The sequence below is a fragment of the Vidua chalybeata genome, chromosome 17 (genome assembly GCF_026979565.1).
Source record: "Vidua chalybeata isolate OUT-0048 chromosome 17, bVidCha1 merged haplotype, whole genome shotgun sequence".
NCBI lineage: Eukaryota > Metazoa > Chordata > Aves > Passeriformes > Viduidae > Vidua > Vidua chalybeata.
This window is the reverse complement of record NC_071546.1, coordinates 2,040,674-2,054,908: the sequence shown is the minus strand read 5'-3', so window position 1 is coordinate 2,054,908 and position 14,235 is coordinate 2,040,674. Positions and strand designations below refer to the sequence as shown.

Here is a 14,235-nt window from a genome sequence, read left to right as displayed (position 1 = left end):
TATGCCTTTAATAGGTGTGTCACAGCAGTATGCCAGAGTTTCCCATTTTCTAGTTAAAAAAAAAAAAAAAAACAAAAAAACACCAAAAAAACCCCAACAAGCCCAAAACCAGATAACAAAACATCTAAAGCCCAGCAGACTTCTTCCTGCTAGCAAGGAAACCTCCTCTCAGGACACTGCAAAGATTTAATTTACTACCAGTTGCCCTCTGGTTATTTTACATTTATGGGGTGGGGGCTGAAGAAAGGAAGAAAGCAAAGAGGGTGTAATTAGCTTTGCTTGTAAAATGTTCATCCCAGTTGTAACAGCAACTGGAGCCTATCGGGGGCTTAATAGATTTCAGGGTTTTGTTGAAGCTGAAGGGTCTGTGTGGGGCGGAGGGAAAGGCTGGGAATAAAAGAAAAAGGGGAAAAATATTAAAAAAAAAAAATCAATAAGAGGATCCTACATCTTGCCACAGCCCCATATGGAAGTAATCAAGCACAAGGGTGGCAGCTGGGGCCAATAACAGTCACCTGCAGTTGAGGGACGTGGGGGTTTGGGATGGGTTTTTAATGCTAATTTCCTGGAGGAACAATGCGGGAGCGGCAGCGAGGGCGGCTGAATGGGGAGCAGCGGAACAATGGCTGCACCTGGCGCTGCGGGCAGGGCACGGAGCGGCAGCGCCCGGCACATCTGCTCGCACAATGCCCGCTCCCCCCTGCAACAGGTCCGAGCCGCAGCCTCCTCGTCCTCCCCTCCGCCACGGCTAGCGACACTTTTGGGGCTTTCAAGGGTTTTTTTTTTTTTTTTTTTGGTGAAAGGGATGGTTACACGGCATCCCGCCGGCAGGTTGCGGCATCCCGCTGCCACAGATGAGGCGAGGAAGGAAAACTGACTCTTGGCTTTGAAGATCTGCAAGTGTTGGTTCTTCTAAATGGTTCTTCTGGCCACCTGTGAGTGTCCTCCTTCAATACCCCAAGTCGTGCTGCAGCCACCAGAGATGGGAATCCCACAGCCGGCAGCGCGCCGAGGAAATTCAGTACGCATTATTCTAAAACCTTAAGCTTAGCTTATAAAAATGCCACTGCCCAGCCCAATAAAAGGCATGATAGTTACACTTTAAAATGCTTTGAAACCTCTGAAATTGCTATTGTCCTGTTGGACATAAGCTGCTGACACACAAAGCCGTGCTAAGGTCAAGGTCCTGCCTCAGAAAATTGCTTGCAGACCCAGGAACTGAACCCAAGCCTCTCTGTGCTGCACTTTTAACTGTGGGATCACCGCTCACCATTTCTTCCTGGCTGCTGCTCCTGCTCTAAACAAAGGTTTTTCCAGCCGTTCCCTGAACGCTGCATGAATTAAGGCAGTCTCCCTCATAAAAATAAAAGTTGAACAGACTCCCAGAGACCTGCAGTGATGCTGCCCCCAGGGACTGCTCTGGAGTGTCTGTCGAAACACATTTCATACCTAGCTCCTAACAAGCAATCAGATATGGAAATAGTCACTAGATAAAGGCAAGCTTACAATCCAGCCCAGAAGAAGTATGGATAAGCCAGCTTTTATAATGGGAAAAAAACCAAACAGGCAACAGATTATGACCATCTCCTGCTCAGATTTAAAACCTAGCCAGCATTGACTTAAATCTGCTGCATGTGTCCAAGTCCCCAAATGACTGTGTTCAGCTCTCCAGCTATACTATAAACATCACACATACACGTCAAACAAATCTTGTTTTTTGTCCAAAGCTTAAAAAAACAGATCTGGAGAAAACAAGAGGCCACCTGGCTCCCCCATCCCATCCCATAACTGTGGGAGAGCACTGCCTCCTGCTAAATGCTGCTGGTGGTTACTGCATTTATGGGTCAATTTGGGGACTGAAGGGCTGATTGACTTGAAAACTCAGCTCCTGCAGTCAAACCACACAAACCTGTCAAACCAGTGATAACCTCTACAAGCCAAACTCCGCTGTGGGTGACGCAAGACAAAGCTCTGTGAAGCAGCAATAAAATAATTTGGGACTCACACTCAATGCGACAGGGGAGGCAGCATTAAGTGAAACCCCACTCTCTTGGGGACTCTGGTCCTTAAGGCTCAGAATAAACCAGAAAAAAACCCAAACCCAACAGCCTGACCCAGGGCTCACGTGAGCAAAGCTCCCTTTGCTTTGGCAGGTTTAAACAAGCCTCTGCAACACCAGCAGATGCAAGTTGCAAAAATAGCAGCATCTTGGAAGTAAGTAGGGGCTGTGGCTCCAGTCCCTGGGCAGAGCAGAGCCTGGCTTGGCATTTTCACTATTAAATGGAGTTTCTGCTCTTTTCCTCGGGGCATTCCCTGTGTAATAGAGTTCTCAGATTAATGATTTATTCTTCTTGCCTTTAGCAATTCTGCTCCTTCCTCAAACCCTTCAAAATCCTTCTCTTGGCTTAGCTGCACTTTCCTGTTGGCAGTATTTGCTCAAACTGCCGTTCCTTTACTCCTTTTTCCTTGTTTCCCACACTGGAGTCTCTGAGTTCTGCATTATTTGTGTGTTTCTCTAACTGCTGGATGTGCTGGGCTGCCTGGCTGTGAAGGGCACACAGTCATTTAGGTGAAGCCTAGGTAGTTCCAAAAATCAGACTAAACATCTTTTCCATATTAATAGTGAAAATCATGTCATCCAGCAGACAATAGCAGGGAGAAAAAAGTGTCTTCACTTGGATGTCCTGCAGAATTTCTATAACATTATCAGGTCTGGCGACAAGAGTTTCAAGCTACCCTCTTCCCCAAAATACAACCACCTCTCTCACCTAAGCACTCGGCTCATCAGGCACCCTAAATCCTTTTTAAAAATAAAGGAGCCTAAGGAAAAAAAGAAAGTTTCCTGCAGGGCTTGAGCACGACTCTACCAAATTAGTTGTTTAATGGCCAAATCGTGCTGCCCTGATGCTGGCAGAACTTCCGTTTGCTTAATCAGGGCTCGACCCGCAAGGAGACCGCAGGGGCAGCTGCTCCAACACCCTGCACTGCCTTCACGAATTCGGGAAGTCTCCAGGAGAGCTGCAGCAGAGGAGAGCACTGCTCTTTGCTCCTAGATATCATCACACCCTGTACGGCTTTGCTGGACATTTTTGGGGTTTCAAACTCCTTGTGCTGGTGCACTTTGAGACATGGAAGTGCACACACTCCTTCTGCCTCCTCTCCAGGGACACACAGGGGGTGTGTTTGATGTGTATCTAGAAGCAGACTTATAATATACAGTATTTCTAAAAGCCTCTACCCAAATGCTTACATGCTGCAAAAGAAGGAAAACCTTAAGGTGGCCCATGGAGTGGCCAAACTGGCCGAGCACAGAGCTATAGCCCAAGCATGCTGCCAGGGAGCCCAGCCAGGCTCTCCCTCAGGAAACCCTGACATTTGGCATGTTTAAAGCTAACCTGGACAAAGCAACACCAAAGGGAATCATCCTGCACCAGGCAACCCAGCAAATACTCCTTTCTCTTTTTCCAGCCTGACAGCAAGCGATACTCAGCAACATTTCAGCTCCCCAAACTTTGAGTGCTGATTTTGGTGCATCTCCTGTAGCTGGGCAGGATTTCTCCAGCACATAAAATGGACTGAGTATCATTGCACAGGAGCTGAGTGGTGTAGGGGGCAGAAAATATTTGGTCAGCTTAAACATGCAACAGAGAGATCTCTACAACAAGCTACACCAGAGGGTCAGAGGAGTAATTTCAACTGCCGAACCTTCCCAAAAGACAGGGAGGGAGAAAAAGGGCAGGTTTAAACTAAATATACAGGATCCAAGGATTACAATAGAAAAAGAGAAAATACAGCCTGTCTACAGCGCGACAGTGAAAATATATAGGGGAGATGTGTTCTGGTATCACAAGATTGATCTGGGAGATTTAGATGCTGGGAGCATCAGTTGCTGCTCAAGGAGTGCAAAGACAAAAAGGGAGCAGCCTCTGACACAATGCAGAGAAGCCCTGAAAACACGGGGGAAATTAAGGAAATTTGGGAGCCAATGGAAGAAACCCACCTCTGCAGTTTACACCTCCCCCCCAACCCCAGCTTCAATACCGGCATGCAGAAACCAGAGTAAACCTAGGCACAGCAGAAAAACACGTTCTGCTGAAACACACAAAACCCTTCCTGCATTGCCATTTCCCCAGAAAACGCCAAATCCCAGCCCTCTGCTCATGGAGGGGGGGTGGGGGGGAAGGAAAAAAAAAAAATAACCATTCCATAGCAACCCAGAACGAGCTGTACCGCAGCTCTCCTCAGAGAGAGTTTAGTGTTTTTTCAGCTGCAGAATCCTCGCATGCAGCCGGCTGGGCTATTGAAGTTTTCCCCAGCACTGCAGAGGACCGAGGCAGGGCTGGCAAAGCGCTGCGGCCGCCGCTCCCAGCCTCTCCCGTACCTGCTCCCGAGCTGGAGGCTCTCCCCAGCCCGCCTGCGAAAGCCAAGGCGCTCCCCAAACCTTGCAGGGCTGATCATCCCCCCGAGCATCCCCCGCCGCCCCGGGTACGCCGAGCGCTGCTTCAAAATAATCCCGTTCCTTGCTTACCCTAGCCAGCGAGGTTGCAAGGATCCAGCTGCTGTGCAATACACCTCGTTTCTTTCAAATAGAAAGAAAAGCGCTCTTCCTCCTCCTCCTCCGCCCGTGATCTTCGAGCGCAGCCGGAGCCCAGCCTGCCTTCTCCTTTCATTAGCTGGACATGTGTCAGGTCCCGCACATCTGCGATTTCTCACTGCCTGGAGCCGCCTGTCCGATTCCAGGGAAACACAGATGGATCCCAGATGGGAAGGTCCTGCCAAACAGACCAGCTCTCCACCTTGCCAGAATACCCAGCTTAGAGGCACACACCCTCGGCTCCCTGCCTGCTCCCTGCCTGCGCCGCGCTGCTGCCAGGCTGCTCGCCAGCTGATGTCACCAGGCACACACCTACCAGCGCCTCGCCGCCCGCCTGACATTAACTTGTTAAATACACCCAATTTGTTTATGGCCGGCAGGAACAGCGAGGCAGCGGCAGGAGCAGAAGCGGCTCCGCCGCCCCCCTCCCCAAAGCAGCCTTGTGCGGCACCGGGGGCACGGCAGCCGCTGTCTCAGCCCTGGCTTTGGAAACCGGGATGAGCTGTTGGGTAAACCGGCGGATTAATTTTCCGAAGGTTTCCCCATGCACGTAAATCTTCGCTGCAAACTCCACCCCCCATCCCCGCAAGCCCAGTGCCAGAGTTTGCGGCGCTGGAAAACTGGCATGTGTTAGCAATTAGAAGCAACAACAAGATAACAAGATACTGATGTTGCAAGGGTACCAAACGCGGACTGGAAAATTCAAAGGAAGAGCAATTAAATGCGTAACATACTACCCGGCTCGAAGAGGAAGTGTTATAGGGAAATGTAAATCCGAAATGTTTTATACAGGGAGTAAACTCCACCAGAGATCTCAGAGCAGTGAGGGAGGCCCGGAGCAGGAACCCATCGGGCAGGACCACATTTGACCATTTCCCTCCTCCCATTAATGCACAGACGTGGCTGCTGTGCCACCTACAATCCTCCTGGTAATCCTGACAGGCTGCTCCCCGAGGTGCGGCGTGAACAACAGATATTAACTGGAGGCCCCTGACTAATCCCATCAGCCCGGCACCACTCACCCCCAGCCGGGCGCTGGGCAAACACGGATTTACACAACAGCATTCCTGGCCACGTCCCTGCCTGCCGGGGGACTGCCCCGAGCAGGGGGCACCACCCCTCCAGACTGCCCAAACCATCCTGCTCCACACCATCCCACTGCCAGCTCCTCTCAAACTGCCCCAGGAGGAGAAGCAATGTTTGCATTTTGCCTGCACACCATGCACAGGCACATTTTAAGATCTCAGAAGGGATCTGCTGCTCCAGTCCTTACAGCTTAACAGGTTCAGGTCTTGATCCTTTCCAAATCTCTGCAGTCAACAACACCTCTCTCTCCAGCTACTTTTTTTGAGAACCAGGGACCTCAACGCTTCCCCAGCCAGCAAACTAAGAGCCTGACACTGCTCAAGCTGGGGGATGCTGCTTTTTCACAAGTCCAAAAGTCATACATGCCAAATTCTCCACAGTTAGTGCAGGCATGACAGGATAGTTACTTGTTCACAGGCAGCAAAATGCTCCTTTTTATGAAATTCCCAGTGCTCTGGCAGGCTACTGCTAACTGCTATGTCCATAAACCTTCTGGAGGTACTGCCCCCTGGCATCTCACCTAACCCTTCACCCTGGCTTCTCTGCTGCTTATTCCTAATTAGTTTAAGGTACCTCTGCTTCTCTTTGGGAGGGGGAAAAGGCTGTAAAGGGAGAAAGCTGCTTTAAAGGAAGCATTAAAAAGCATTCTGCAAGCAGGCACGGCATGAGTCCCTGAACACAGGGGCCACGATCTCCTCCTGCAGAGGACAGACCTCCCAGTATAGGCAGGATGCTGCATGATAATGGGGGGGCAATTTGGGCAGGAGATTTTTGGGCTGTTGCAGGAGCACATGAAGCTGCTGCTTCCCTGGCTGGGCAAACACATCACTCTGAGAAGAGCAGCCTGGCTGCAGGCAGAGGGGACACAGGCTTACAGCAGCTCTCCCTCCTCCAAACCTCACCCAAGAGCAGCAATTCCACATGCTTCAGTTAAGAAAAAAGAAGTGAATCACATTCAAGTATCAGCACACAAACACCTGGAGCATCCCAAGAGATGATGCTCAGGCAGCAAAACAGGTTGGGAACAGGCAGATCCAACAGTGCCCCCCAGCACCCCAGTCCCCACTGGAGGGGCTGCTGGCAAGGCACATCAATAAATCATTTAGGTTCAGAAAGTTCAGCTCGCTGGGGCTTCTGACACTTCTGATGGAGGTTGCGCAAAATAGCGAAGCTCTCAATATTTCATAAGCTGAGATGGAAAAACCATCTCTAAATTACACAGACAATGAAGGGAGGCACAACCCAAGCAGCTCCACCAACAGCAGAACTAATAAAGTTATTTTCCTATGGACTTGCATCTCATGGTTGGCTCCCTGGCACCTCAGGCTGTGAGGTCCCCAACAGGAGCCGTCCCCGGCCGGGTCGTGGCGACAGCGGTGGCTCTCATGTGGAGTCTCTGACGTCTTCTAAGAAGCAAGCTCATGTTGCAGCTCTGTCCCCAGTGGAGATGGCACCAGCCCTGTGCTGCCAGCGTTAAGAATCCAGTATCAGACACCGCTGCTCCCTGTGCTGCCCTGTCCCACCACCCCCAGACCAGCCTGAACTGGGCAGGGAACTCAAAAGCTGACTTTGGTCTGAGTGTGACAGAGGGGGGCTCTGTGATGAACAGCAGACGCTCAAGAGATGCCACCTGGCATCTGTCAGGTCTTTGAGCCAAAGCCATAAGAGAAATACCCTCAGAAGGCACAGGGGACATCCTGGGGCTGGGATAAAGGGGCTTTATGTGAAATAGGTAACTAGCACAAGGTGTTCCCTTGCCTGCTTTTTTAACCATATTTCAGTTTAAGGACCTGAACAGCTTGTAACCCTTCACACAAACAAAAGCTGTCCACAGCTGTGACAACTGGGTTCTAACTACCCTTTGTCGACCCACGGCCAAATAAATCTCTTCGATGTTTTTACAACATAAAGCACCTTGAAATGTCAAGAACTCAGGTCACTGAAAGTATTTTAAGTATAGTTACAACAACTTTATAAACCTTTATGAAAAGGCACACAACTCTTCATCACTGTGTCCACAGCCCAGTGTCTAAAACCCCACCATCCTCAGGGAAGACATCCCCACTTCTTGCTAGGGAAGCAGGAATAAGCCAGACCTCACGGCTCACCGTTAGAGTAAGAAAGATAGATGTGTGCTTTTGGGTTCTCCAGGTACAAAAACTATGGACACCAGGAAGTCATTGCCTAACCTTCTTTGAAAGGCTCATGGATTGTGTCTTACATATGATCCAAGTGCCTCAGCTCACCCAAACCATGACCTATCCCTAAGCTCATCCCTGAGCTCACCGCTGGCAGAGGCAGGTGCGTGAAGTATAGAATCACAAAATCCCAGAGTGGTTTGGGTTGGAAGGGACTTTGCAGCTCATCCCACCCCACCCTCTGCCATGGGCAGGGACACCTTCCACTGTCCCAAGGTGCTCCAAGCCCTGTCCAGCCTGGCCTTGGGCACTGCCAGGGATCCAGGGGCAGCCACAGCTGCTCTGGGCACCCTGTGCCAGGGCTCCAGGTTGCTCCAACCCCCATCCAATCTGGCACAAGGAGTCCATCCACATGTCATCTGCTGACCCCTCTCACTGTTCCCAAGAGGCTTGTCTGCTCCTAAATATGCACTAAAGCAGATTTTGTAGCCCAGACATCACCAGCACAGCAGAAGGAAGCAGAAGTGCAGGCAGCACGGGGAGAACTGCTCTCCCTGGCTCACCATACTGATCTGCTTCTGCTTTCTTCTCCTGGGAATGTTCCATGGAAAGAACTATGCAAGCAAAGTTTGAACACTGGGAGCTATTGATACCTGCTGCTCAGTGTGGTTTCTGAGGAAAGCAAGGAAATCTGAAGAATTTTTCCAGTTTGCAGTGAAATTTTTATGCCTATCACAGCCCATTGCCACAGCGAGCACAAGAGACCCAAACTGCTTCTGATTTCTCTGCTATTCCACAGATACTTCACGATGTGCCTCAGATTTATTTTTTGCCTGCTGTGTTCTTACCTCAGAAAGAAGCTTCACTTGAATTCAAGGCAACCCTGGAAAGCCTTTGCCTTTTTAAGCTGACCACTTTCCATTGCACAGAAAAATAAATCCAAATGCACTAAGGCAGCCAAAGCCATTTATCAGGCTAAGTAGAAACCGTAAATTCATGCTAACTGGAATCTGATGGAAACCAATTGGGATCCTCCTCCAGGCTCAGGTCTGGCAGGCAAGTCAAACATTTTATTGCCTTCTTTATGCCTTACAATACAGTGGAGCCAAGAAGGGACTGCTCCCTTTGAAGCGATGCTGGTGGGGTTGCAAGGGACACTCATTGCCTTGAGTTCAAGCTCAATCCCCAAAACAGAGATTAGACCTCTCCATTCCTGGCAAATTTATCACATTTAACAAACATCCTCTTTTCAATACATCCATTATTTGAATTAGCACTTGGCAGATTATGCTAACAAGCTTAATTTGTCACAGAATCGTGGAGAATGGTTTGGGTTGGAAGGGATCTTAAAGTTCATCTTGTCCCACTCCCTGCCAGGGACACCTTCCACTGTCCCAGGCTGCTCCAAGCCCTGTCCAGCCTGGCCTTGGGCACTGCCAGGAGCAGCCCCAGCTGCTCTGGGCACCCTGTGCCAGGGCCTGCCCACCCTCACAGGGAACAATTCCATCCTAATATCCTGTCTAACCCTGCCAAGGCACACCCCTCTCATCACTTCCAGACCCTTGTCCAAAGTCCCTCTCCAGCTCTCTTGAAGCCCTGTTAGGCACTGGAAAGGGCTCTAAGGTCTCCCTGGAACTTTCTCTTCTCCAGGCTGGACATCCCCAGCATTCCCAGCCCCTCCCCAGAGCAGAAGAGCTCCAGCCCTCAACAAAACCCAAATCCAATCACATTGCTTCCTTCAGGAGTGAACATGAGCAGTGTTTGGTTTTTGTGCCATTTTAATCTTCCCCAGAGAGGGGAAAAACCACATTAAAAGTCAGCCTTAACTGAGCTGGAAGAATTTTACACCCAGAACATCCACAATCAGACATAGCCAAAAAAATTCCCAAAACAATCAGGGGGAGCAAAGATGCAACAAGGAATTAAACTCAACCTGAGGAAGTTATTGAAACTACTCCTGGCCACCCATTAAGGGAGGGGACACATGATGCTTTATTCTTGTGGCCACATATGTAAAGAAAAAAAAAAAAAACATGCAGGAACTGATATCCTGTGCAAAAATATCCCCTCCAAAACAACAAACCAATTCCTAAATCTAACACCCCTGCTCTGATTAGAAATCCAAGCTTCTGTAGCTGTCACGGGTATTTAAACCAAACACAGAAATATGGAAAAAATGAGTAATCCTATTTGGAGAGAGAGTAAAATCCAGCCTGCAGAGGATTAATTCTAGTCCAACAGCCCTGCAGCTTGACAGTATTTTCCAGATCAATAGCAGTGCCATTTGATTACAGAGATTTGTTCAAATACGTACATCCACTCCCCTCCAATTGTCATTTCAGTGATTCTCAACTTTAGTTGCCCAACACCCAGACCAGGAGCATTCCTGGCACTGGAAGCTGTGTGGATGGAGCCCTGCTGCAGCTCTCAGCCACCTCTCCACTACTTTGGAAAACCCAATTTCCTGTCTACATCTGACAGTTTTGCCCCACTCCTTGCAAGACCATCCTCTTCAGTGCCTGTTTATGGTGCAGACAGGCTTTGGAAGCCAAAATCCTCCCTTTTTCAGGTGAGGTGGTGGCTTTGAGAGCCGAGTCGTGGATCAGGCACCCTACTCCAGGCTCCCAGCGCTCCTCACCACCACATGTGGAAGACCATTTACAATTAAGAAAGCACAGGTTAAAGCCTAACAAAGCAGCAGAATTTGGGGTTTTTGCCTCATCCCAGGGGCCACTGTGAGTAACAAAATGCACGTGATGCATCCTAAGCCCCTTCCCCACAGCAGGTTCACTACATCCCAGTTTGCTTCCAGCACCTCCCTCCCCTGGTGCCTTCCCTGCCACAGCTCTGTCTCCTCCTTCTTTATCTCAGGCTCTTTTAACAGAAAGAGCTTCTCCTTCTTTATCTTGGGTTCCTTTTTTTCCCCAAATTCACCCTGAGCTTCCCTCTGCTCCAGGCCCTGGGACTGGCACATCTGTGAGGGCTGCTGGGGCTCTGCTCCTTTCCCAGTGCTTCAGAGGAGAAAAGTGGTACCTCCCCAGCACACAGCCACCCAAGCAGGGTTCTTTTCTCATTAATTAGGTGTCACTAACCTGGTAACATTGATTTAAAATATCCAAATTCCAATCTCCCTTTAAAAAATAAAAATAAAATGCCAAGTTGTTTTGTTCATGACACCCAGCAAAACCACCAGCTGTGGATTTTAAGCAAGGCTCCCCAGCAGCATCCCAGTTTCTTGGCTTTGCAGGTTTAGCAGTGAGCAGGGTTCCTTTCCTTCCAACCCATCACAGAAACCACATTTCAAACCTGTTTTTTTGCTAGTTTTCCCCCTATTTCCTTTCTACCCATTTTTCTTCGCCAGCTCCCTTCTCCTGCTCCCCGCTGACCCTTTAGACCTGACAAACGCTGGCTTTGGGGAGAGAGAAAAGAAAAAAGAGCCCAGCGCAGCCCTTTGCGCCTGGCCCGGCATTCCAGCGCTGCGCTCCCGGCTCCACAAAGTCTGATTTAGCAGCACTGCTGGGAGCTATTAGTTTACGAAAGGCCCAGCACGCCCACCCAGGCACAGGGGCGGCAGAGGCTCCCCTTTCACCGCTGCCATGTGCCTCCCACCCCGCCCGGAGCGCCGGCAGGGCGCGGAGCCACGGCAGGGCCAGCCCGGCGGGCAGGGGACAGGGACAGGGGACAGCCCCGTGCTGCCGCAGGACAGCCTTCATTAATGGCATGCTTATTAAGGGAGGCCAGCCTCCATCCAGGCTCTCCTTTTATCCTGCCCGTTGCTCCTTGTTGCCGTGTCCTGTACCCACTTCTTCCTTTTTTTTTCCACTACCATGCTTTTAATCTCGTTGTTTAATCTGCTTTTTTTGCCGTATTTTTGCTTCCCTTTGCCACTCTCTGCTTCCACCATCTCCAGGCTCCTCGTCTGCCTCCATCCCTTCCCCAGCAGCCGATCCTGAAAATCATCAAATCATCACTGTCCTCCCAACCACTGGAATGTGCTGAGCAAGCTCAGCCACCTGCCCAGGTGTCTGCTACCTGACCCTGTTACCCTCCCAGAATTAAAGCATGCATCAGCCTCCCAAAAATGTGTGCCACGGGGAACTTATTGGTGTGCTCTGCCAATACTGCCAGACTTTGGCCAGCTCATTATCCCAAAATGCCTGGTGTGGATGTAAGGCAGAGTTAACTCTCCAAAACTGAAAATCAGCTCAGTGGTGGGAGAAGCAGTGAGAAAGGAAAGGGGAAAACAAGCAAATGAAGCATCATTTTGGAGTCATCAGGGTTTTGACATTCTCCAACTGGCTTCTATTAGCATTGCATCTGTTTGGGTGCCTGAAGGAGAAAAAAAAAAAAATCAAAGGAAAGACTCATTTCCAGAGGTACAGAGCAATCAGCAGGTTCTCTGTGTTTCCACTGCCTCTGGAGTGTTTGGATGCAGCTCAAGGAGGACCAGGCACAGTGAACAAGGACCTGAAATTTTATTACTTTCCCCTCCTGCCGGAAGCAGAGCCTATTTGCAGATTTACAGCTCATGTCAACAGGAAGTTCGTGTTTACAAGTTTCCTGGAAAAAAAGGCAGCATTCCTGTCCTCCACCACAGCCTGGTGGCAATGCTGCCTCGTGGGGGAGTGCTCAGATGGGTATGGGAGACAGGAATGAGTTTTGGCCATGTAAAACATAGAGACAAATAGATAAAGCTATGAAAAAAAAAAAAAAAAATTGAAGACCAGAAGGAGAACAGTAATTCAGCAATTTGGTGGAAAATGCACAGCAAGACAGCACAGCCGTGTCTGGAAAAATACTTTTGTAGCATCTGGGATTCACACTTCAAAGAAGCAGAAGAATTTTAAGAGGATGAAAAGCTATATTCAAGCTAACATGAATTTTTCTCTTCTGGCCCAACTCTTCTGTCACTCCCATTACACTGTTCCTCCAAGAGTCACAGCCAAGCTCAGCTGGTCACACTGGGGTGGGCCCTCCTCTCCCAGTAAAGGCAGTAATGGGACCACAGTGTGTCTGGGGGTGCTGCTGGATGCACCAGGACCTGCCAGGGTCCATCCATCCCCCAGCTCAATCCCAGATGCAGCTGAGGACACTGTTTATTGCCTTCACAAATTGGAGCCCTGGGCCTGAACAACCCTATCTTGTGAAACCTGGATTTAAAGTCTTCCCCTTTCATATGGTTATTGAAAAAAAAAAAAAAAAAAAAAAAAGGCAACCAAAAAGACCCACCAAAAACCAAAACTGAAACCAAACAAAAAAAAAAAAAAAAGAAAAAACCCCACTATTTGTTCCAAAATTACACAAATCAAGAGGACATGAGGACAGCCAAAGGTCAAGCAGCCAGAGCTCTACCAGGATGCCAAAGACCCAAATCAGTAAATATTTATTTAGGCCACACTGTACAGTTTAGTAAAGACAGATATGGAGTGCTTAGGGTGGTATCTGATCTCCTGAGAGAGAACACACTGCTCTCAAGGAAAGTTTCTGTCTCGACAGATGGACATTTTCCAACAGAAGGATGATCCAATCACAAGATCCCTCGGACACAAACTCATTCAACAACACACAACAGGTACAGAAAACCAAATCTCAAAAAGCCACACTTACCTCCTCCCTAGAGAAAGGGCTGGAGAAAACCGAGCTGACAAAGCCCTCAACCCACCCAGGCTTACCACCTTCCAGGATTTAACATGCAGCAGCTTGAAACAACTGAGCTGAAGAGGAAACTCAGAACGGATGCAGGCATCAGGTCCTTCCCACACCACCACAGCTGTCCCCAACCCTTGCATCCACAGGTGTCTCCAGCATAGATTTAGGGTGACCCCCCTTACCCAGAGCTGTACTCATTCCCTTGAGTGCTCTTTCCACACCAACCAGCAGCACTAAGAACAAAATTCCCAGTAGAATGAGAGAGACGGAGAGAAGAGTGTCACGCAAAGGTGCCCAAACTTATTTTTCCACCCTAAGTCGTTATCAGGAAACCATTACTGAGGAGCTGCCTGCCCTGGATCCAAGCATTTCACATCCAGGTGTCAGCATCTCTGTGCTGAAGGATGGAAGCTCAAAAGGAAGATTTTGCAATAGGCTGAAAGGAACATTTGCTGAAAGCATCCTATCGAAGCAGGCAGGTGTCTTCTACCCCACACACTGGACATACTTGTTCAGACAACTTCAAGAGCCAGAAGAACCTAAACACCTGCATGGTGAAGTTAATTTGCATGCACAGAGAGGAAAAAGCAAGAAAATAATTACCTTCAATCCAAACCTCAGGTTTACTAAACTTGAAACTTCAAAAGTCATCAAAATCTTCATTTTCTACATCATGAGTTACATTAAAAAAAACCCAACTCAGGGAGAAGAATAAGAAGGAGACATTTTAACTTAAAAAACAACAACAAAAACCTGGAGCAGGAGATA

General features: G+C 49.1%; 1 protein-coding gene across 4 annotated transcripts in view; it reads right to left on the bottom strand.

Annotated features, from left to right (window-relative positions):
• Positions 1–14,235, bottom strand: part of CBFA2T2 (CBFA2/RUNX1 partner transcriptional co-repressor 2) — a 58,141-nt gene that overhangs the window by 32,235 nt on the left and 11,671 nt on the right. Inside the window, exon 1 of one of the 4 annotated variants that reach the window (XM_053958721.1) lies at positions 4,529–4,818. The exons of the other annotated variants lie outside the window; for them this stretch is intronic. The gene's annotated coding sequence lies outside the window, so the exon portion shown is untranslated. Of the gene's footprint in view, positions 1–4,528; positions 4,819–14,235 lie in introns of those variants that run through there. 4 annotated transcript variants of the gene reach the window in all.